This window comes from Dipodomys ordii, unplaced genomic scaffold, assembly GCF_000151885.1.
Source record: "Dipodomys ordii isolate 6190 unplaced genomic scaffold, Dord_2.0 Scaffold120, whole genome shotgun sequence".
Taxonomy (NCBI): domain Eukaryota; kingdom Metazoa; phylum Chordata; class Mammalia; order Rodentia; family Heteromyidae; genus Dipodomys; species Dipodomys ordii.
The window spans coordinates 3261071-3284644 of record NW_012267336.1 but is presented as its reverse complement, the minus strand read 5'-3'; the positions used below and the strand labels follow the sequence as shown (position 1 = coordinate 3284644).

General features: G+C 49.8%; 1 protein-coding gene across 2 annotated transcripts in view; it reads left to right on the top strand.

Moving 5' to 3' along the window:
• Ppard (peroxisome proliferator-activated receptor delta) overlaps positions 1-23574 on the top strand; it is a 55612-nt gene that overhangs the window by 239 nt on the left and 31799 nt on the right. For both annotated transcript variants that reach the window (XM_013029598.1, XM_013029597.1), the window contains exon 2: positions 3432-3515. The gene's annotated coding sequence lies outside the window, so the exon portion shown is untranslated. The remainder of the gene's footprint in view (positions 1-3431; positions 3516-23574) is intronic.

Genomic DNA, 23574 nt, shown 5'->3' with positions numbered 1-23574 from the left:
CGGGTCCGCGGACGGCGCTGCCGCCGACACTTCCCAGCGCCCTGACCGGGGCCGCCTCGCGCCTGTCCTTGACCCTGGTGACGCCCCGCCTCGCTGCCCTTGTGGCCCCAGCCCTCGGACCCCCGTGGCTGTGGAGCCCGAATCGCCACCCCCCCACACTGACCCCATCACCCAACTCTGTGCCCCCTCGTGGGCCTCGTGGCTCCGCCTCCTGTCGCACTCTCCTGACCTCTTCTTTCGTCGGGTGTCCCCAGAGCTCTCGCCCTCTCCCCCAGGCTCTCCTTGGAGGTCTCTGTCTCCTTGTTACCCTTGTCTCCTGCCTGCCTCCGTCCGCCCATCCTTGCCTTCCTCGCCCTCGTCTGCTCCCCGCTTCCCATCCCTGTCCCCTGCTTCTCGACTTGCCTGATCCCTCCTCCCTGCGTTACAGCTCTCCGACCTCTTCTTCAGGGTGCTGAGGCTTTTCCAGCCCTGCGCCTGCATCCCTGCCCCTGTACGTGAAGTCTCTTCTTACTTAGCCTGGCCACTTCCGCAGGCCCTAGTTTTGCTCTTCTGTCCGATTTCCATCCAGTAAGCGTTGTCCCCTACATTCTAGTCACCACCCTAGGGCCCCCGCCTCTGCTCCAAGGAGAAGTGAGGGGGCCACAGGCATTACTTTCCTTTCTCTTGGCTGGCTGGCTGGGTGGGTGGGTGGGTGGGTGGGGATGTGGAGTCCCCATTGACTTACAGGGCTGAATGTCTGAGATGAATAGAAGAGCGCAAGTATGTCTGTGGGAGAATTTCCTGGGTTGTTGGAATGGGGCTCTGTCCAATTTGTAGGCTGTGCTCCTCATAGCAGCTTTAATACTTCCTCTTTATGACTCTGGCGACTTCCAGGAACCCTTGGGGAGAGACCGCGCTGAGTTGGGTGTGTGCCAAGGGTAGCCAGAGTTCTCATCCAACTCTGTTCCCCTTCCAGGAAACAGGATTCTGTGTCTTTTCACTAGGGATATGTAGAATACATTTAAACCTTAATACCCCACCCTGTCTCTGCCCTCATTGGTACCTTCCACATACCACCCCATCCAGAAGTGTCTAGAAGCTGTGTCCCCAGAGAATGCCGTGGTCCTCAGCCTTCTTCCTCTGTACTAGTTTCCAGAACACTTTTTTTCCTGTTGGAGTTTTTTGAAATACATTGCTTGCCTGCTAGTCCTAGGGCTGTCAGTCCCTTTTATTATCTATCTGTGGCTTGCACTAATTTCTGATCTGCTCTGGTGTGTCTAGCCATCAGCCTGAGTGGACCTCTGGGGTCAGTTTCTGAACAGGCTGTCTTGCAGTCGTTTATCTTCCTCCCTCCCTCCCCTTTTTCCCCCTTTGGGAGTTTAAATTCCTGTGAATCCAAGAGGAAGGCTGGCACCCCATTCCCTGAGCTCTGGTGTGGTCTGAGGTGTCAGGTTGATATCTGCCTGGGCAGGTTGTGGGGTTACCAAGAATCTGAGTTGTCTCTTTGCAGTCATCTTGGGCTGGAGGGGAGCCCATCAACCACCTCAGTGCTGGGACTGAATGCTTAACCTGGAGAAGGTCCTTTGCACCTGCCTGCAGTTGGAGCTCTTTTAATGCCTTTATTATTTAGTTTCAGCTCCGTTATTTGGCCTCGGCCCCTTGGAGAAATCCTCAGGAAATCAAGGGTCCTCTATTTGTGTCCCACCTGAGCTTGGAGGATTCTGAATGCATGACCCGCTCTCCTGTTTAGAAATGACGCCCTGTTGTTTCACTGGCTCCAGGTTTCTAGGTCTCCTCTTTTGAGGATCGCACTCCCTGTCTTTGAGCCAAAATTGGACACAGAATTGGCCACAGAACAGGCAATGGCAAAGAGCCAACTGAACCAGCCCAACCAGACCTCATAGTTCTGTAATCTTGTGCACTGACCCTTGGCCATGAAAGCTGCAGGATTGTGGGTGGCTAATTTTGGGCCAGTCCCCTTCTCTCCACTGACCCCTAGACTCCTCCTGCAGCCCTTGGGGAGATTGTGGTAGAGTAGACTCTGGGGCATCCTTTCTTCCTGTGGAAACATCCCTCCAGGGTTTTAACGTGTCATCAGAAGAGGCTGAAGGTAAGAGGTGGGCAGGAATTTGGTCCCGTCTCTGGCTCTCCAAAAGGGAACTTGCCTGTTGAGCAGTTTGTTCCTCCCCTGCGTTTGCTCTCAGCAGCGGAGCTCTGCTGCAGCTCCAGGTAAGAGGCATCAGGACAGGGCCTTTGCTGGGCCCCAGCAGCCCTGGCTTCTTGTAATTTGTCCACTCCATGCGCTCCTGAGTGGGTCATCAACATTTCAACAGTAACTATTTCAGTGCTTGGGTCAGTTTGCCCCTGCCAAGGGTGGGTAGGCAGACCTCTGGCGGTGTCCACTGCCTGCCCTTCTGTTTGTCCACCTTCCCTTTCCCGCTTCTCTGCTGCTTGTTTGTGTGTACTTCATCCCACTCAGGAAGACAGCCCTCTCTCAGCCCTCCACCCCTACCTGATCCCTTTTGCGCCTTCCCTGAACACCTGGTAAGAGGACAGGCAGTGGGGGCACTGGCCTTCTCTGGAGACATCTCAGCTGCCTGGCAGTTGTGCAAGTTGTCCTCAGAATGCTGGCATGTCCTGGGACAGTGCAGCTGTCTCTGTGGCGTGGCTCCTGTAGCCTCGGCTATATCCTGTCACTGAGGCCCACCTCCCTGGCCACTCCCCAGAGCCTGGGAAGTGGGACTGTGGTAGAAACCCCAGGAGCGAATCCCACTGTCCAACACGGCCCACAGCAGAAACATTTTCTCTTCCTCTACCCATGACTCTGCCCTGCCAGGCCCCTGTGCCCAGTGCCCCTGTCTTTGCCATGTCCCAGATTACCCAGTGGCTGTTTCTTGGAGATGGTTTGGTGTCTTTGAATGTTTTTCTTGCCTTTGGAGCCAGCGGGAGTGGCATGGAGCAGCTGGATTCCAGAGTGGCAGAGAAGAGCTAAGTACTTGGCTCAGGCCTGAAGGGAGAAAGTGGCCCTGGACTCAGGTTTCAGACATGTGGGTCTTCCTTGGCAGGTAGTTCCCGGCCCTCCCCTGGCTGGTGACTGGCTATGACTCCGACCTGTCTGTGGGGCTTCACGAAGGAGTCAGGCATGACTCAAGGTGCTTCCATTTATAAGTTGCCACCCATGTTGGGATGTTGAGCACTACCTCGTTCTTACCTTGCCAGCTCCTTCTGCTCCACCCTGGTAAACTCAGCCAAGCCAGTGTCTGCTTGTTTGGAAGTACACAGATAACTTCCAGGATTGGGAAATGATTTGCTGACTCAGGCTCGGAATCACAAGCTCTCAGGATGGGGGCAAGGGAGCATGGAGGAGCTGGCTGTCTCCAAAGAGCTCTGAGCCGGGAGCCGCTCTTCCAGAGCCTCTCAGCTTACACTGTGGGTTTCTTTATCTCCTGCAGTGCTGCGTGGCGTTTGGGGCATGCTCGTGGTACTCACTCAGTGGCTTCTACTCACCAACAGATGAAGACACACTCACTGTAGAGGTAATCCTATTTCCCTAACTCTCACAGCCCAAGGATCCAGACTTGGATCCCACTTGATGAGGAAGTAATTGGCTAGGTCTCAATCCTGGATCTCAGATGCCTGATGTAACAGACACTCATTGAAAGTAGCCAGTCTCTATGGTTTTTCAGGAGCATGGAGATTTTTTTTTTTTTTAACTCTTGAAACTTCTAAAAAATAAGCTCCACAAAAACAAGGTCTTTGTTTCCTGTTGTGTCTAAGACACTGCCTGGCACAGAAGAGACACCTGAGTAAATGTTTGTTGAGTGAATAAATATACTTTCTTCCTGCCTGGAGGGGTAAATAGGATGCTTACCCACTAAGACAGTGCCCGTTATTCTCTTTCTCTTATGGAGTTTGTTTTCTTTTCTTTTCTTTTTGTAAATTGGTCCTGGAGCTTGAACTCGGGCTTAGGTGCTATCCCTGAGTTTTTATGTTGAAGGTTAGTGCTCTACCACACGAACCACAGCTGGACTTCTGGATTTTCTGGTAGTAATTAGAGATAAGTATCTCATGCACTTTGATGCCCCATCTGGCTTTGAACCACCACCCTCAGAGCTTAGCATCCTGAGTAGTTAGAATTTCAGGCGTGAGCCACCTGTGTCTGGTAGAATAAATTTTTTGTTGTTGTTGGTCATGGAGCTTAAACTCAGGCCTAAGCATCGTCCCTGAGCTCTTCTACTCAAGGCTAGTGCTCTACCACTTTGAGCCACAGTGCCTCTTCCAGTTTTCTGGTCTCTGGCTTTAAACCAAGATCTTCAGATCTCAGCCTCCTGAGTAGCTAGTATTACAGGCGTGAGCCACCAGTGTCCAGCAGAATAGATATTTGTGAGTGCCATGTAACACAGGCACTTGGGAAATGGTAGTGAGAGGCCCATTCCGTCTCTGTCCCCTGAGTCTGTGCTCTGTTGGTGCTTGTGAGGCTTGATAAACTTGTGTCTTCCATCTCCTCAGCAGCATTGGAACAATGCTGTGGGCTTCCCTGTTCTCAGGATGCTGGACAGGTTTTACAAGCTCTCAGAAGGAGCGCTCCGGGGAGTTTGAGGTTCATTGTTCTGGAGACTTGGGAGGCTGGGTTTTGGTGGGTCCCTGCTGGGGGTCAGGGGAAACATGGCCTCCTGTTCATTTTAATCTCTGAAGTTTAGTGGATTCAGGAGCTGTTTATGGGCTTCATTTCCCTTTCTCTGCCTTCCACGCCCTGTGGGTTTTCCTGTTGCCATACATGGTGGTATGCCCACCTGTCTGTTGGTCTTGGGGGTCAGGAAGGTCTAGGGCAGAGAGGAAGAAAGGGAGTAGAGGCTTCTGAGGTCCCCTGCAGGGCTGGGCTGGAGTCCCCAAGCAAGGAGAGCTGCACTGGTCTGGCTGGCCTTCATGTGCTCTGCAGAGCACAGTGGCAGCCATTGTATCCATCCTGGACCAGGTCCAGTTCATCCCTGAGCACAGGTTGCAGATCTAGCTAGTTGTTGTACTTGTATGGCACAGGTGAGGCTGTGTTGCTTTGTCATGTTTTTCTGTGTTCTTCTCCAGTTCAGGCATCCTCACTAAGGTCCTTCCTGTGGGTGGGGTGCAGTGACTAATGTCTCAGGCTAGTCTAGGGCTGAGGAGCGTAGGAGAGAAGACAGGCAGGGTTTTAGACATTAGAGAGAAGTGGGTGCTCTGAGCATGAAGTGTGAAGAGGGTATGAGCTTAGACAAGCAAGTTATTCCCTGGGGCTAGCTTGTCCCTAAAGAAACCAGGTCTCACCACATCTCACACTGGTTTGGGAAGACACATGGTTGGTTTTGAGCTCAGCTTTAGAAGACTGTGAAACAGCCAGTCTCCCTTGTTTCCCTCAAGACACCTTGAACTCAGAGCCTTGTGCACTCACTGGCATTCTCACTTAGCTTTTTTCAGGCGTAGTTGGCACTCTCCTACTTGAGCCATGCCTCCTTACTGAGTGGCTGGGCGCTGGTGGCTCACGCCTATAATCCTAGCTTCTCAGGAGGCTGAGATCTGAGGATGGCAGTTCAAAGCCAGCTCAGGCAGGAAAGTCTAGGAGACTTTTTTTTTTTTGCCAGTCCTGTGGCTTTGAACTCAGGGCCTGGGCACTGTCCTTGAGCTTCTTTTTGCTCAAAGCTAGCACTCTACCACTTGAGCCACAGCACCACTTCCGGCTTTTTCTGTTTATGTAGTGCTGAGGAATCGAACCCAGGGCTTCATGCATGCAAGGCAAGCACTCTACCACTAAGCCACATTCCCAGCCCCATCTATGAAACTCTTATCTCCATTTAACCACCAGAAAAATGAAAGTGTAACTGTGGCTCAAAGTAGTAGAATGCTGGCCTTGAGCAAAAGAGCTCAGGAACAGTACCCAGGCCCTGAGTTCAAAACCCACAAATGACCAAAATAACAAAACAACAATGAAAAATGAACATACTGAGTATACAACTAATTGATGATAATAAAAATGTGGGGAAAAAAACTTGAGGATCTCAAGAGATTCAAAGTTAACACTTGAGAAAAAATTACTAATTTATTAATTTCTTTAATATAATAAACCCATTACATGTTAATAATGAAATTGTGGGACTGGGGAAATTGTCCAATTGGTAGAGTTCTTGCCTAGTGTACATGAGGCCCTGAGTTCAGTCTCCAGGTACCACCAAAATGAATGAATAAATAATATTTTAATGAAAAAGTAGGTCCTATTTCCCAGAATTATTGAGAGAAGTAGCATTTGATATTTTTGCTAATGTCTTTTGACTAGTCTAATAAATGGTAACTGAATTCTTACACTGCCTTCCATATTCAGTCTCTTATGTATTTTTTTTTGGAACATAGGTAGAAAATGTGGTTTCACCCTGATAAGTGGTTTAGAAAGGGAAGACTTGTGGAGTTTTGTTGTTGTTGTTGTTGTTGTTGTTGTTATGCCGTTACTGGGGCTTGAACTCTGACCCTTGGCACTCTCTTAGCTTTTTGCTCAAGGTTGGTGCTATACTACCTGAGCCACCACTCTACCTCAGGCTTTTTAATGGTTAATTGCAGATCAGCGTCTCACAGACTTTCCTGCCCAAGCTGGCTTCAACTGTGATCCTTCAGATCTCAGCCTCCTGAGATTACAGGTATGAGCTGCTGGTGCCTGGCTAGGGGAGTTTTTTATAGCTCTTGGAGATGATTGAGGGTATTTGTCTTTGATACTATTACCAAACCTCAAGTAATATGTTTTGTTTTGTTGAATATTTATTATGCTGGTGGTTGAACTCAGGGCTTTGTGAATATAGAACACAGAACTACATGCAACCTCACATAACAAGTGGCAGTTTCTTTAAGGTCAGTTTCTTTGTGGAATCCACACTTTAAAAAACTTTTTGTACTAAATTGCATTAAAATCCATTGGTCCTGGGCTGGGAAGGTGGCCCAGTGGTAGAGCACTTGCCTTGCATGCCTGAGGCCCTGGGTTCGATTCTTCAGTACCACATAAGCCAAAAGAAAAAAGCCAGAAGTGGCGCTGTGGCTCAAGTGGTAGAGTTGCTAGCCTTGAGCTGAAGAGCTGAGGGACAGCGCTCAGGCCCAGAGTTCAGGCCCCATGACCGGACCCAAAACAAAACAAAAAAAATCCATTGGTCCAAATAAAGTTTAAAAAAAAAAAAGGCCATTCATGGGTCTGTTTTGTGCTTTGACAGTGTCTTTTACTTTGAGTTGGCCATTGGGAAGTGTTGGTACTTCCAAATGTTGACACATGTCATTATATATTTAAAAAGTCATGTTATTTTATATTACCATTGGTTGCACATGTCATTTTACAATATCAAAATCATGTTCATTGATTGCACCCGAAAAGTCTTCATGTGTTGAGAGCTGTTGGGCTTTTCACAGTATGGATACAAAAGCAGGCTCAGCTGGTTCTTGCTTGGAGTCTCCGTTGCTGCAGTGGGATGGAGGCTGGGCAGTGAGTGTCACCTGAAGGGGAAAGTAGAGAAGGGTGGGAGGAGGGGGAAAGAGGAGAAAAAGGAGTCTAAGAAGATGGGCAGCGTCACCTGATTGTTTGTCTTCCTGCCTCATTGACTGCCACTTGCTGCCGGCTGTTGACCAGCCTCTTCACATGTCCCCTCCGTGTGCCTCACGGCTGGACAGCTGGGCTCTGAGTGGAGCATCCCCAAGACAGCATATTGAAAGATCCAGGCAGAATGGCAAAGTTTCTCATGGATTAGCCTTGGCAGTCACTCGTGACCCTCTTGGTCATAGGACCAATTCACAATGAGAGGACTGCACTGTGGTGTAGCTGTGAAGAGCTTGGTCCATTGGGGAAGAAAAGGGGCCTTTTGGAAACCAGACACTAGTAGTGTCCTAATGTGAGGTAACCTGTCCTGTAAATGAATTCTTTCCAGGAAAAATAGGTATCTTCTCATCATTCCCATTCCTGAAACCTGAAAACAGCTATGAGGACATTCCTAGAAGGTCCATAGAAAACACTGAGTTTGTACTCTGTTCTTTGGGCAGTGGGGAGCCATTGATAGTTTTGGATCAAGGAGTAGTAGTGTTCATATTGCAGAAAGGTAGAATGGAGGCAAAGAGAATGGGTAGACTACTTCAGTGGTTTCTAAGAGAATTCTTCCTCTCATTAAATCTGAGTTTCTCAGAGTGCAGCCAAGTGCACTGATTTTGATCTCTGGGCAACACAGATTAAGTACCGGAGGCATGGGAGGGGTGGCCCCTCCCCCATTTAGAGTTATTGGTGCATGGAAGATATGAAAGAATTCACCAAAGTTGGGCAATTGCACCTAGGTTTTATTGTTGGGGCACATTAAAAAGTTAAACATAGGCAGGCACAAGTGACTCACACCTGTAATCCTAGCTTCTCAGGAGGCTGAGATCTGAGGATCACAATTCAAAGCCAGCCTGGGCAGGAAAAGCAGTGAGACTTTTTTTTGTCAATCATGGGACTTGAACTCAGGGCCTGGGCACTACCCTGAGCTCTTTTGTTCAAGGCTAGCACTCTACCACTTTGATCCACAGTTCCATTTCCATTTTTTTGTTTGTTTTTTGAGTAGTTAATTGGAGATAAGAGTCTCATGGGGGATTTTTCTGCCCAGGCTAGCTTTGAACTGCTTTCCTGAGATCTCAGTTTCCTGAGTAGCTAGGATTATAGGTATCAGCTGCCAGGGGCAGCTATGAGACTCTTATCTCTCAGGGACAGCACCCAGGCCCTAAGTTCAAGTTCCATGACTGACCAAAAAAAAATTAAACATGAATACTAGCTCCTGGTGGCTCATGCCTGTCATCTTAGCTATTCAGGAGACAGAGATCTGAAGATCACAATTCAAAGCCAGCCTAGGCAGGAAAATCCATGAAATTTTTTATTTCTAATAAACAGGCTCAGAGGCTGGGAATACGGCTATAGTGGTAGAGTGCTTGCCTAGCATGCATGAAGCCCCGATTCCTCAGCACCACATACATAGAAAAAGCCAGAAGTGGCACTGTGGCTCAAGTGATAAGAGTGCTAGCCTTGAGTACAAGAAACTCAGGGAGGGGCTGGGAAGGTGGCTCAGTGGTAGAGCACTTGCCTTGCATGCCTGAGGCCCTGGGTTCGATTCCTCAGCACCACATAAGCAAAAAGAAAAAAGCCGGAAGTGGCGCTGTGGCTCAAGTGGTAGAGCGCTAGCCTTGAGCTGAAGAGCTGAGGGACAGCGCCCAGGCCCAGAGTTCAGGCCCCACAACTGGACCCAAAAACAAAACAACAACAACAAAAAAAATAAAGAAGCTCAGGGACAGTGCCCAGGCCCTGAGTTCAAGCCCCAGGACTGGCAAAAAAAAAAAAAACTGTAAAAGACTAACCTCAGTAGGTGCTGTTTTCTCTTTTCTGCTGAGCTGAGTATAGCTTGGGGGACAGAGGTCTTTTTGAAGCACCCCCTGCCCCATCTCAGGCTGGGGCCCTAGGGGCAGCCTCCTAAGTGGCCACCTCCCCCACTTTGTTGCATAGCCCCTGGCCACAGGGCCATACCTGACAGCCCCTTCTTTTCCTTTCTAGTCCATTCTTTAGCATCTAACTGGGCCTGGCCCTGTTGCCATCTCAGCAACTCCCCAGAAACCATTACCAAGCTCTCCACAGCTAATGGAAGCCCAGCTTTGAAAGTGCTCTCTCAGGGGGAGAGCACCTCAGGGAGAGGCTTCGGTGCCCTGGGATACACCTGTGCTTAAGCAGTCTTCCCACCTTCCTGCTAGTACTGTATGGTAACCTAGATCCAAACAGATCACCAGGCCTCGCATTTGTGATCCTGTAACGCTGGACCCTTCCTACTGCTTTGACGCTTCCGGGTCCAGGCTGCATGCCCTGTGAAGCACAGTTACTTGGCTCTGCTCCAGCAGCAGGACACACCAGCGTGCTGTCCTGGCAGCAGCGCTGGCTGAGCAGGCCGGCGGCCACGGCGTCTGGGGCCTGCCCTTGCCTCAGAGCTGTACTCCCATTTCTAAACAAGCAAGCACAGCGATACTTCCCTCAGTTTCCCTCAATTGCCCGAACCTGTATCATGGAGCTTCTCAGCTCAGCATGGTAAATGTATTGGCTAAGCTGTTGATCTGTCAGGGGGGCATCCTGTGCACCATGGGGTGTCAGCACCACCCCCAGATCTCTAGACAGTGCTTCATCCCCCTGATTGAGAGCCACTTGACATTTCCCCTGTAAATACCCACTGGGATCATAGAGGTCATAGAGGAGTGAGCTCCGTGAGGGAGCAGCTACTCCTCCCGCATCTCCTCACTGGGCCCTCCCTTGAGGGCTTTGGGCTGGAGCAAAGCCACAGCCTGTTCCCAAAAGGGAAGACTGTGATGGCCACGCCCCACATGCAAAGCCATCTCCAGGCTGGTTGTTTCTCAGGCTGTGCTTCTCCCAGGCTTTCAGTGTACAGGAGACTTGCTATGACCTGCTATGCAATATGACCGACGTTGTCAGGTGATCAGGACACCCTGACCTCACACATCTTCCTCTCTAGCCCCACATGGGTTCTCAGACCCTTGTCCCAGGCAGTGTTTATTTATTTGGCCAGTCATGGGGCTTGAACTCTGGGCCTGAGTGAATTCCCAGGGATATATAGGGGTCTATATCCCAGGATATAGGCAAGGAAGATGAGACCCTATCTGAAAAACAAGCTGGGCATGGCTCAAGTGGTAGAGCACCTGACTAACAAGAGCAAGGCCCTGAGTTCAAGCCCCAGTATTCCCTTATCCTAAAAAAGAAAATAAAAACTAAAAACAGTTAGAGCAAAAGAAAGACCTGGGCTCAAAGACACCACTGAGGTTCCCTGGCTGATGTCTTATATGTACGTAAAGCTCTGAGCCTGGGCACTGTCCCTCAGCTCTTCAGCTCAAGGCTAGCACTCTACCACATGAGCCACAGCGCCACTTCCGGCTTTTTTCTTTTTGCTTATGTGGTGCTGAGGAATCGAACCCAGGGCCTCATGCATGCAAGGCAAGCACTCTACCACTGAGCCACCTTCCCAGCCCCTCCAGGCAGTGTTTCTAAAAGAAAGCTTATCTACCACCCTGGGCTGGCCCACACCATTTCATTGTAGCTCGCCACCCTGTAAAAGCCTTTGGGACAGTGCAGAGACTCATGAGTCCCCCAGGAGTCGCTGCTTGATCCTCTGTATGTGTCCTGGGTGAATTCCCAGGGATATATAGGGGTCTATATCCCAGGATATAGGCAAGGAAGATGAGACCCTATCTGAAAAACAAGCTGGGCATGGCTCAAGTGGTAGAGCACCTGACTAACAAGAGCAAGGCCCTGAGTTCAAGCCCCAGTATTCCCTTATCCTAAAAAAGAAAATAAAAACTAAAAACAGTTAGAGCAAAAGAAAGACCTGGGCTCAAAGACACCACTGAGGTTCCCTGGCTGATGTCTTATATGTACGTGACATCTTCCATGTAAGCTTGTTTCCTTCCATGCCCTTCATGTTTGCTTGCTCAGTGATAAGCTAAATAATGTCTCCCAAAGTCACTGAGGCCAGGATTCCTAGACCCTGTGAATATCATCTTCTTTGACAAGACAGATTGCAGATGTACAGGTGAGGATCTCAAGAGAGAGCTCATCCTGGATTAGCTGGTGGGCTCTAAATGCAGTCGGAGTCCTTAGAATAGGGCAGTAGAGAGGTCTGACACAGGAGAAAGAAGGTCACTGTGACCTCTGTAGTACGATGAGACAATGCTGGCTTTGAAGACAGTGGAGGAGGCCAAGGAATGTAGTTCTGGAAGCCGGAAAAGGCAAGGAAACAGGTTCCCTCTGAGACCTTGGGTGGAAGTGTGTGTCTGCCAACAGGGTGGCTTTGGTCCAGTAAAAGTAGTGTTGGCCTTCTAACCTCCAGAATGCTCAGGGGAATAAACATGTTCCATTTTAAGCCTGTAGGTTGGTAATAATTCATTACAATCACCAGAAAACTAATACAGGGTTCACCTGCCTCTAGGCTCAAGTGAGACGCTTAGTTCAAGATGCGCCTTTGGTGGTGCATTGGCCCAGTCTTTCCAAACAAGTGGAAGACAATGTGTCATTTTAGGGGTCATTTCAGGGAACCCTCAGAATTTCTTTGGAGCGGGAGGGGGGAAAAGCTTCTCCTACACCTTTAATCAGACCAGTCCTGAAGGCTTCCTTTCACCTTGCTTGAAGATCTGGGATTAAGTCTCACACCACTTCCACCTCCCCCTCTCCTCCTCTTCTGTTCACTTATTCAACAGGTATTTATTAGGTACCTCCTGTGTTTCTAGCACAGGGAATAAAAATGTAAAGAAAACAAATATTTAAAAATTCCGGGCTGGGTGCCCATGGCTCACGCTATAATCCTAGCTACTCAGGAGGCTGAGATCTGAGGATCATGGTTCAGAGCCAGCCCGGGCAGGATAGTCCCTGAGACTCTTTTCTCTAATAAACCACCAGAAAACTGGAAGTGGTGCTTGTCTTAAAGGGGTAGAGTGCTAGCTAGCCTTGATCTGAAGAGCTCTGGGACAGCGACCAGGCCCAGAGTTCAAAGCCCACGACCAACCAAAAAAAAACAAATGAAAAAAAAAAAACCCCACAAAAATTCCTGCCACTTGTGTGGTACTGTGTGCTTGGGGTCCCAGCTACTCAGGCGGCTGAGGTAGGAAAACGCTGGATCCTACTTCAAGCCCAGCCTGACCCATCTCAGAACACAGCTCCTGCCCAGCAGGGTAGTGGGGTGGGTAAAGGGGACAAATGCATCATGTTATATAGAAAAAATAAAACCCTGACAGTCAGGTTTAAATAGATAGAAGTGGGGAGGGGGCTCCCCAGAAGGTGACATTGAAGCTGAAGGAGGAGAGAGCCATGGTGGGGAGACACACAGGTGGAGGGAGGGCGGCTACAGCAGCTCCTCCCCCCGTGGGAAGCCCATGGTGTCAAAACACATTTAATACCATGAACACTACAGTGTAGCTTAGCAACACAGTACATGTGCGCACAAGTTCATTCTCTCTTTCTGTCTCTCTCTCTCTCTCTCCTTTTATTTTTATGGAAATAGTGCTTGAACCCAAGGACGTATTCATGCTTGGTCAGCACTCCAGCAAGCAAGCCACAAGCTCTTTTCTTGGCATTTTGCGCCTGGGCCAGCCTGTCACGTGATCCTCCCTGGCTCTGCCTTCTGAGTAGCCGGGATCACAGGGGTGTGCCACCCTACCCCACTCCTTTCACAGTGTACTTTGGCGTGTGGGTTGTTTACCTTCATGGTTCTCAAGGCTGACTGGGAGCCCGGGCTCACTACTGCCAGCATCTAAAACACACATCGATCAAGTGTGGTTCGCAGAGGGCTCTTGCTTACTCTTGCAAATTGAGCAAAGTGAAGTCAAGCCCCTGTCATCTCAGGTCTGTACAAAGGCCCCTAGGTGGAACTCTGCTGATATGTTTGACGACTGGAAGAGACTGGGAGGGGGAGAGTTGGAGGGGATGAAGCAGAAACCTAAGCCCTGTGAGACCTTTGCTTCGCTTGCCCTGCGTTCTCTATCTTCCTCCTCATTTCACCTCTTGATTTTGATGCCTGTGTTCCCTGTGTCCTTCCTGTAGAATATTTGTCACTATCTCAACCGGTAATAACCAGTTGATTTAGAACATTAGAAGGAAGTAAAGCAACTTCCTATTCCTGAATAGTAAAGGCGGTTCCACTGCTGTGCTGGTGTGGGGCAGGTGCTGGGACAGTGGGCCGCTCCCTCCAGGCCGTTCTGTGGGGGGCTCCTCACCTCCTCCCCTCCCACAGATGCCACCTGAGGCGCTTTCTCAGCGCCCTGATCCACCTCTCCCTCCCTAAGCAATACCACTCTCTGTCTTTCCCCAGCCTGGTGGCTGCACATGTGTGGCCTTCCCTGTGCCCCCAGCACTGGCGGCCACTGTCCACAGGCTCAGCCTCAGCGGTGGCCCCGCTCCCATGTGGTGTAGATAACTTAGGGGAACCTTTCCTGAGCAGGATCCAGCTCTCCCAGAGCCGCTTTCTCCCCGAGGACAGCAGCTTGAGCCTTGTTCTCTCTGCCTTCAGCTCCCATCGTGCAAAAGCATTGCCTCAGATGATGGTTCTCATGACTGGCACCCTTCAGTGCAGTCAGTCCTCAGTCCAGACGTGCCCATGAGCCACAGGCAAAGGCTCTTTGATGGCCTGCATCATCAAGGTGCCATCCTGGGGCTTGAACTCAGGGCCTGGGTACTGTCCCTGAGCTTCTGTGCTCAAAAGGCTAACACTCTACCACTTGAGCCACAGCAACTACTTCCAGCCTTTTCTGTTTATGTGGTATTGAGGAATCGAGCCCAGAGTTTCATGCATGCTAGGCAAGCACTCTACCACTAAGCCACATTCCCAGCGCAGAGTAGCCTTTTCAAAAAGCAACACCAGTCCCTATCTAGGGAAGGCATTCACAGGAACAGCGGGAAAGGTAAGCCATTCCCAGTTGTTGGCCCTTCCTTGCTAAGCTCAGTGGAGACAGCAGATTTTGAGCTTTGATGGATGTTGGTGGGCTTTTCCCAATTGCTTCCTCCTCACTGCCCTTCCTGTCCTGAGAATCTAGGTGAGGCTCCCTTTTCCTACTTCGTCATGGTGTATTATGATGGAGTTCTTGCTTACATTCTAGACTTCGTGACTGCACAGAGAAGAGCTGGGCTGGTTGTGTCCCCCTTTTATCTCAGAGCCAGCCCGTAGGACTCAGGTACAGTGAGTAGTGGGCTGCGCTCCATGGAGTGCACTGTGCTCATCGCGTGGCCTAGTCCACGCTGAGCCAGGGGAGGAATCATTTCACGGATGAGGAGACCAAGGCTCAGACTGCGCTTAATGCTGCACGATGTTAAAGAGTTGTAATTTTTTTTGTGGGGGATCCGGTCGTGGGATCTGAACTCAGAGCCTCGGCGCTGTCCCTTAGCTCTTCAGCTCAAGGCTAACACTCTTACCACTTGAGCCACAGCGCCACTTCCGGCTTTTTTCTTTTTGCTTATGTGGTGCTGAGGAATCGAACCCAGGGCCTCAGGCATGCAAGCGCTCTACCACTGAGCCACCTTCCCAGCCCAAGAGTTGTAATTTTTGTGTGTGTGCCTGTCCTGGGGCTTGAACTCAGGGCCTGGGTCTTGTCCCTCAGCTTTTTTGCTCAAGGCTCATGTTCTACCACTTGAGCCACACCTCTACTTCCAGCTTTTTGGTTGTTAATTGAAGATAAACGTCTCATGGTCTTTTCTGTCCAAGCTGGCTTCAAACCGTGATTGTGAAGTCTCAGCCTTCAGAGTAGCTAGAACTACAGGCATGAGCCACAGGCACCCAGCAAGAGCTGCGATTTGAACCCAAGTGGTAAAAGTGTGTGTCTTTGCCTATCCCATTACAGGGCCTCAGAGGCAGGCTGACTGGTTAAATCTAATTGTTCCAATTTGGAAAGGACCGTCTTGACTAGCCAGACGGGTGATTTTAGAGAATAGCAGTTGCTTGTTGGTTCCTGAGCAGAAGCAAAATTTTGGCTGGCCTTGAGGCCCCTGCAGAGTCCCATTTGAGGTCATTGGGCAGAGGAGGCCCTGTGAATGTTTGTGTTTAGTGGCTCCCTGGATCTGTTCCAAGACACAGATGCTCCAGAGAACTGTACGGAACTAACCAGCCAACTAGCGGGCCAGGCCTTTCAGGCTCTGTTCCTGGCCCCAGTCAGCAGTTTTAATGTGGGGTAGGAAGAGGGAAAGGTGGCTCTTGGGTGCACCTGTACGTGAGGGAGGGAAAGAGGGTAGCAAGAAGCTGGGGGGGGGGAGAGCTAGGGAAACTGCCTTCATCAGATTCACCCTCGGTCCAAGCTTTATCCTGCAGACTGGCCCCCTCCTCCCTCTTCCTCTTTCCCGCCACCAGCTGGGTGAAAGTTTTGTTCTTGTTTTATAGGGAGGCATAGGCTCAGAGAGGTCAAACAGCATGCTAAGTGGCACAGCCAACAAGTGACAGACCTGGAGTCTGAGCCTTTCGAACCATCTGTTCCTAGTTCAGGAACTGCACTCTTCCTGCCAGTGTCACCCTGGCCCAGAGGCCTGAAGGCTCTTGAGAACCGTGTGTGCAAGTGTGCACCTACCAGCCTGTGTGCAGGCTGAAAGGCCATCAGCACCAGAGACCTGTCCCTCTCCATGGCTCGGCCTAGACCTGCAGGGCCGGCTGTGCTCCGGCCAGCAGCGGCATTGTTTGTTTCCTTTCTTGCACCCTGCCACCCCTGGTTTATTTTTAGAGGCCTTTTTCTATTTCAGTTCCCATTTCCTGGCCTGGAGGCAGGGATGGAGTTGGGATCCAGAAAGGGTGGTCATAAGTAGCACCGCCGCAGTGGTTCTGCCGGTCCCTGGGCCCCAGGGACCTTGCAGGACAGCCAGGAGGGAGATGACCACACTCTTGTCCTGGAGCAGAGCAGTGCCTGTGGCGCGCTGTAACTCGACCTCGCTGCCTCTTAGGGTGAGGACTTCGAGGGAATATGGTAGCGCTTCAGAAGAGGCTGCAGGAGCTCAGTTCTACCACTGCCAGTCCTAACCTACGGCCTCGTGCGGTGGGGGTGGTGACTAGGGCGCTGCCCCCTGAGGAGGAAGCGGATTCGCCGAGGAAGGCACTGCAGGGGCTGGGTTTTCATTTGATCTGCGCCCAGCTTGGGCTGGGTGTAAGCGCCCACTGAACAGAACCTCCCGACTTTCTGTGAGTGGGTTGGATCCTGAGGCTGCCTCAGGACTCCTCATGTACTGCGTGTGGCAGCTGCCTAAGGCACAATCCTGCCAGCCCCTGCCCAGGCCCTGGAAGAGGCAGGGAGGTATAGTGAGGAATCTTCTAGCTGGAGGGCCGGGGTTTCCATAACCCCTGGCTCTGATTTTGCTCTTGAGCCTAGCTGGGCTTCTGCCCTTGGATGTGCGCTCCAGCATGGTCAAAGCCTGTGTCCTGTGGCCCCTCGTGTGTCTGTGGTCCTCCCAGAGAGGTTTTCCATCCATCCTCTGCCCACACTCCCCACTCCCCCATCCTGGCAGTGTCCAGGCCCCAGTTTACCCTGTGTAGCAGCAGCCACACCACGCTGTAGGCAGCGGGTAGGAGGGAGGTGTATGCGCAGTGGTTGGGGTGGGGATGGAGCGCCTGCCTCCTCACATCCATAGCTCAGATTCCATTCCGGAACAACAGCTCGGAGCCAGGGCAAAGAGGGAGGGATTTTGTGGGCAACAGAGTTCCTCCTCTCCGCTTCCTATGAATGAAGTGAGGTATCAGGCCATCTGTGAGGAGGCTGAGTGAAAGTTGGTATCTCACAATTGGATTTTTGCAGACTGGGCCAGAAGTTGGCACCTAGTGACAGACTAATTTCCATAAGCCATCTGCTCTCTTGAACCTGCCTGGGTCACATCTGTCCCGGGTTCTCTGGCCCAGGGAGACCTCCGTGCTGCCGCGGGCCAGCGTCTTCCTGTTCGTCCTCTCGAAGGCTTCCTCCATGCCTGAGCTATAATTAAGTCCCATGTGAAACCATATCCCTCAGCTGACACACGCTGGTGACCGCAGCCCTGGTCATTGGACAGCTTATCTGGGGTGACTTGGGGGGCTGGTGTCGTGGTCCGCAGACAGTCTCAGATAGGTCTGAGGAGGTGGTGTGGCCCACCAAGGATGGGTGGGTCCAGCGAGGCCAAGGGCAGGCCTTACCCAAGAGTTAGAAAGTAGAAGAGCTGAAGGACAGCTGGGTAGCCAGCCAGGGCCAGAGGATACAGCTGGAGGTGGCAGGCAGGCAGCCCCGCAGGGCTGGAGAGCACGGGCAGGGACAAGTTCTGGATCACTGAGCCACAAGGCACAGTGCGAGCTGGCGGTTGTTATTTTGTATGACAGTATAGATATTTTTACTGCATTTTAAAATTGAGTATGTGTGATATAATGTTCACATCTTTTTAAAGGGGCACTCTGGAGGTTTTTGTTTTTTTCTTTTCTTTTTCTGGTCTGTCATGAGGCTCTGGGCCTGAGCGCTGTCCCTCAGCTCTTCAGCGTTCTACCACCTGAGCCACAGCACCACTTCTAGTTTTCTGGTGGTTTATTGGAGATAAGAGTTTCACTGCTTTTCCTGCCCAGGCTGGCTTTGAACCTCGATCCTCAGATCTCAGCCTCCTGAGTAGCTAAGATTACAGGCGGGAGCCAGTGGTGCCCAGAACTCCAGTGGTTTTTAATGTATTAATTACTTATTGTATTTAAAGTATTTTAATGTTGTACAACCATCAGCATAATCTAATTCCAGAATGGTTACATCCCCCCCAGACACAAGCACACACCTGTTAGCAGTTATTCCCAAACCTTCGGCCCTGGCCTGGCCCTGGAAACTGCTCATCTCTCCCTTCTCTGTGCATTTCACTTTCTATGAGTAGAACCATTCCACACGTGACCTTTGCTGTCTGGCTTCTTCCACTTAGGGTAATGTTTGCACGGCTTATCTGTGTTGTAGCATGCAGCCATGCTTCATTTCTTTTGAAGGCAGAGTATGACATTCCATTGTACGAATATGTCCTATTTGTCCCATTTCATTTATCCAGTCAATTGATGCCATATTTGGTCGGTTTCCTCTGTATGTGTGCGTGTGTTTTCCTGGGGACTGAATCCAACACCTTTGTACCACGTGAGCCACACCCTACCCCTTTTTTTTTTAATACCATGAATATTCATTTGTGGGTTTTTTTCTTTCTTTCTGTCTCTCTTTCTTTCTCTCTTTCTCTCTCTCTCTTTCTTTCTTCCTTTCTTTCTTTCTTTCTTGTATGGGGCTTGAACTTACGACCTAGGTACTGTTCTTTAGCTTTTTCTAAAGCTCAAGACTGGTGTCCTACCACTTGAGTCCTGACTCTACTTCCTTTTTTTTTTTTTTGGTGGCTAATCAAAGATAAGTTCCTTGAGTCGATCTGCCCTGGTTGGCTTCACACTGCAATCCTCAAATCTCAGCTCCTGAGGCATGACCAGCCAGTGCCTGGCTTCTTGTAGTGTGCTTTACCCGAGAGGGTAGAAGCCAGTCCTGCTGAGGCCCAGGCTCGGGTCCAGAACCTCACCTTGGCCACATTCTGCAGGTCAAAGCCACGCTGGGCCAGCCTAGATTCCAGGCTAGGAACAGACTCCACCACTTGATGGGAAGAGTGGCCTGGCCAAGGGTCTGTGGCCATCTTTAATCTGCAGTCAGCCAGTAATGGAGAGCTGGGATTTGAACCTTGATCTGTGTGACTTCTAACACAAGGCTCTTTCAAGTCACACTGTGCTGTCCCTTTCTGCTTCTGACTCCAAGGAAGCTGCCGAGCTGATGGACTTTGCTGTGCTGTTGGAAGGAGTTGACTTTGCTTGAACTGAAGTTACACCAGTCCCCTTTTTCACATTGTCAGCTGCCAAGATTCTTGGGCTCAAGGAATCCTCCAAAATAAGCTCTGCCCTGGGGACTTGTGAGCTGCCCCTAGGCCTCAGCACTGATGGCCAGACACACATGGAATTTCCCTGTGGAGTTTCCCTGTCGGTGCCTGGTGGCCTTGGATCCCCAACACTGGCTGCCCTGCAGGCAGAGTGCCGCTGGCCATATCCACTGTGAAGGAGGGCATCTGGTCCAGTGGTTCAGCCAGGGAGTTTAGAAATAGGGAGATTTCCAGAGATAGAAACCAGGAATCTGCATTTTAAAGCTTTGGGGATACATCTGATTGGAGGGCCCCTGGCTTCTGATTGGTGGCAGCCTCCTACAGCTCTAGTCATCTCAGAAAGAGGCCTTTTCCAAAGGTCTTGTGGGAGAGAAAAATTTACTTCACAACCAAGAAAGGACCCCTGAAAGGGTCCAGGAAAGTTTTGAAAGTCTTACGTAATTTTTGCATCCAGTGATACCATCTGAGCTGTATGGGAGCTGCTGGCTTTCTTATCAAGTGTTTACGGGGGAAGCAGTCCCTCCCAGTGGGCAGACGCTCCCCTCCAGGCTGGACTCGGCTGCTCTGTCCAGTGTGACAGCTTCCTCTGTTTCACCGTCAGGCATAGGGATAGGACAGCTGTGGCGGAATCCAGGGCAGCACACTGTTAGGCCCTTCCATTCTTGGCTATGGGGCAGGTAGATTTGATGACCCTGCATCATTTCCTGTGTCAGCTAAACAAACTGACTTCTCCATCTTAGAATATTCTGAAAATACCAAGAACTATAACTGAGAAAATAGAAACTACCCAGACCCAGAAAGTCCTCTGTTAATTTTTTCCCCCAGTCCTGGGGCCTGAACTGAAGGCCTAGGTGCCATCCTTGAGCTTCTTTTACTCAAGGCTAGCACTCTACCACTTGAGCCACAGTGCCACTTCCAGCTTTTCTATATTTGTGCTATTGAGGAATAGAGTCCAGGGCTTCATGCATGCTAGGCAAGCACTCTACAACTAAGCCACATTCCCAGCCTCAGCTGTTAATTTTTTTTTTTTTGGTAGTTCCTGGGGCTTGAATGCTGGGCCTGTGTGGTGTCCCTCAGCTCTTCAGCTCAAGGCAAGCACTCTACCACTTGAGCCATTAGCACCATTTCTGGTTTTCTGAGTGGTTTATTGAGACAAGAGTCTCATGGACTTTCCTGTCTGGGATGGCTTAGAACCATGATCCTCAGATCTCAGCCTCCTTAGTAGCTAGGATTACAGATGTGAGCCACCAGCACCCAGCTCTGTTAATATTTGGTTTTTTGGGTTCTTTTGGGTCCGGTCGTGGGACCTGAACTCTGGGCCTGGGCACCATCCCTCAGCTCTTCAGCTCAAGGCTAGCGCTCTACCACTTGAGCCATAGTGCCACTTCCGGCTTTTTTCTTTTTGCTTATGTGGTGCTGAGAAATCGAACCCAGGGCCTCATGCATGCAAGGCAAATCACTCTACCACTGAGCCACCCTCCCAGCCCCATCTGTTAATATATTGAAGGATATATTTTTGCCTTTCATACAACCTCACACACTCTTTTTGAAACTATATTGAGACCAGACTGTGTTTTATTTTAGAAGCTGTGTCTGTATGTATGTGAGGGTGGAGGGAGTTTGTGTGAGTGTGAATGCTACTACTAGACCTTGAACCCAAGAGTTTGCTCTTACTTGGCTTTTTCATTCACACCTAACATTCTATAACTTGAGCCACACCTCTACTTCTGCATTTTTGATAGTTAATTGGAGGTAAGAGTCTCTTGGACTTGTCTGCCCAGGCTGGCTTTGAACTTCAGTCCTCAGATCACATCTTCCTGAGTAACTAGGATTATAAATGTGAGTCACCAGCTTTTTTTTTTTTCTTTTCAGTAGTGGGGTTTGACCTCAAGGTCTCACACTTGCTAGACACTCTGCCACTTAAGCTAGCCCCTCCCTCTTTTAAATAATCTTTTCTTTAGGTACTTGTACAAAGGGGATTCAAAGCCAGGTGCTGGTGGCTCATGCCTGTAATCCTAGCTACTCAAGAGGCTGAGATCTGGGGATCATGGTTCAAAGCCAGCCTGGGCAGGAAAGTCCATGAGACTCTTATCTCCAATTAACCATCAGAATACCTAAGTGATGCTGTGGCTCAAGAGGTAGAGCGCTTGCCTTGAACTTAAGAGCTCGGGGACAGCACCCAAGCCCAGAGTTCAAGCCCCACGATTGACCAAAAAAAACCTAAACAACCCAACAACAAAGGAGATTCAATCAAGTCAGGTGTGAGTACAGTGCATCTTGATCAGTGTCATCCCTTCCATTGTTCTCCTCCATCTTGTTTGTTTTGTTTTTTGGGGTTTCCTTGAGGTAGTCTAAAGACTGGTCTTGAACTGGTGATCCTCTTGCTTTAGCGTTCCAAGTGCTGGGATTACAGGTGTGTGTGGGTGTATACTGCCACACCTGGCTGTGGCTCAGCAGCTTTATGAGATACAATTTACAAAGCTCACCTTTTTACAGTGTAACAGGTTAATGGTTTTATATTTACATAGTTGTGCAACCTTTTCCATAACCTACTTTTAGGACATTTTCATTGTTCCAGAAAGAAATCTCATAATCCATTAGCATTCACTCTGCATTCCCTCTCCCACCCAGCCCTAAGCAATCTCTAATCTACTAGGCGTTTTCTATAAATGGGGTTATACAATATGTGGTCTTTGTGACAGGCTTTTACAGCACTGTGATACTGTTTTGAAACCTACTTGAACTATTTATATCACTACCAATTCGAATATAGTTCCAAGAATACATTTTTATTGTTGGTTTGCTTTTTAAGACAAAGTCTTACTGTGTAACCTAGACAATTCCCAGTCTTCCTGCCTCAGCCTCTTGAGTGCTAGGATTACCAGCTCAAGAATGCATTTCATCAGAGTAGGATGCTGGTTTACGAGAGTAACAGTCCTGCTTGTGTGCATTCAGGCTATTTCTTTTCTTTTCTTGGGGCTTGAACTTTTCGTGGGGCTTGAACTCTGGGCCTGGGCGCTGTCCCTCAGCTCTTCAGCTCAAGGCGAGCGCTCTACCGATTGAGCCACAGTACCACTTCTAGTTTTCTAGTGGCTTGTTGGATATAAGAGTCTCACAGACTTTTCTGCCCGGGCTGGCTTTGAACCGCGATCCTCAGATCTCAGCCTCCTGAGTAGCTAGGATTGCAGGCGGGAGCCACCGGCGCCTGGCCAGCCTATTTCTTATCTTGTACTATCACAGTCCTCTCATCTGCAACCTTGCTTCTTATGATCCAAAAATATTAAATGGAAAATTCTAGGAATAAAAGTTATTACATTATACTAATTGTTCCACTTTATTGTTTTGTTATTAATCTCTTTTGGTGCCTAATTTATCAATTCAGCTGTATAGTTATATAGCATTTGGGGGAAAAGCATAGTGTAGCATTCCGTGCTTAGACACAGTTTGCGGTACTGCAGACCATTGGAGCATGTGGAGGGGGGTCGCTGCGTGTCTAATGCTTCTGCACTCAGAATCATCTTGTTTCTTGCTTCACTGGTGAATTGTCTGAGCATCATCTAGAATAGAAGCTCCTAAAGGGCAGCCATCCGTCCTGTTAACCTGTGTCGCCCACTGTGTCCCTCACTTCCTGACATTTGGTAGCTATAGTTTCTCCACACACATTATTTGTTTTTTTCTGGGGTCCGGTCGTGGAGCCTGAACTCTGGGCCTGGGCACTGTCCCTCAGCTCTTAAGCTCAAGGCTTAGCGCTCTACCACTTGAGCCACAGCGCCACTTCCGGCTTTTCTCTCTTTGCTTATGTGGTGCTGAGGAATCGAACCCAGGGCCTCAGGCATGCAAGGCAAGCGCTCTACCACTGAGCCACCTTCCCAGCCCTACACACATTATTTTTTGTTTAAAGACCAGGACTCAAACTTGATATCTGACACTTGCTTTTACTTATTGGCTGCTTGAGCCACAGCACCACTTCTGGTTTTCTAAGAGGTTAATTGGAGATCAGAATCTCACAGACTTTCCTGCCTGGGCTGGCTTTGAACTGTGATCCTCAAATCTCAGCCTCCTGAGTAGCTAGGATTACAGGCATGAGCCACCATTGCCCGGCTTACACACATTTTTTGTTAGCATCAATTAATTGTAGAAAGGAGGCTTCATGTAGGCGTGTGTACATAAGCATGCAGTTTCCCTCA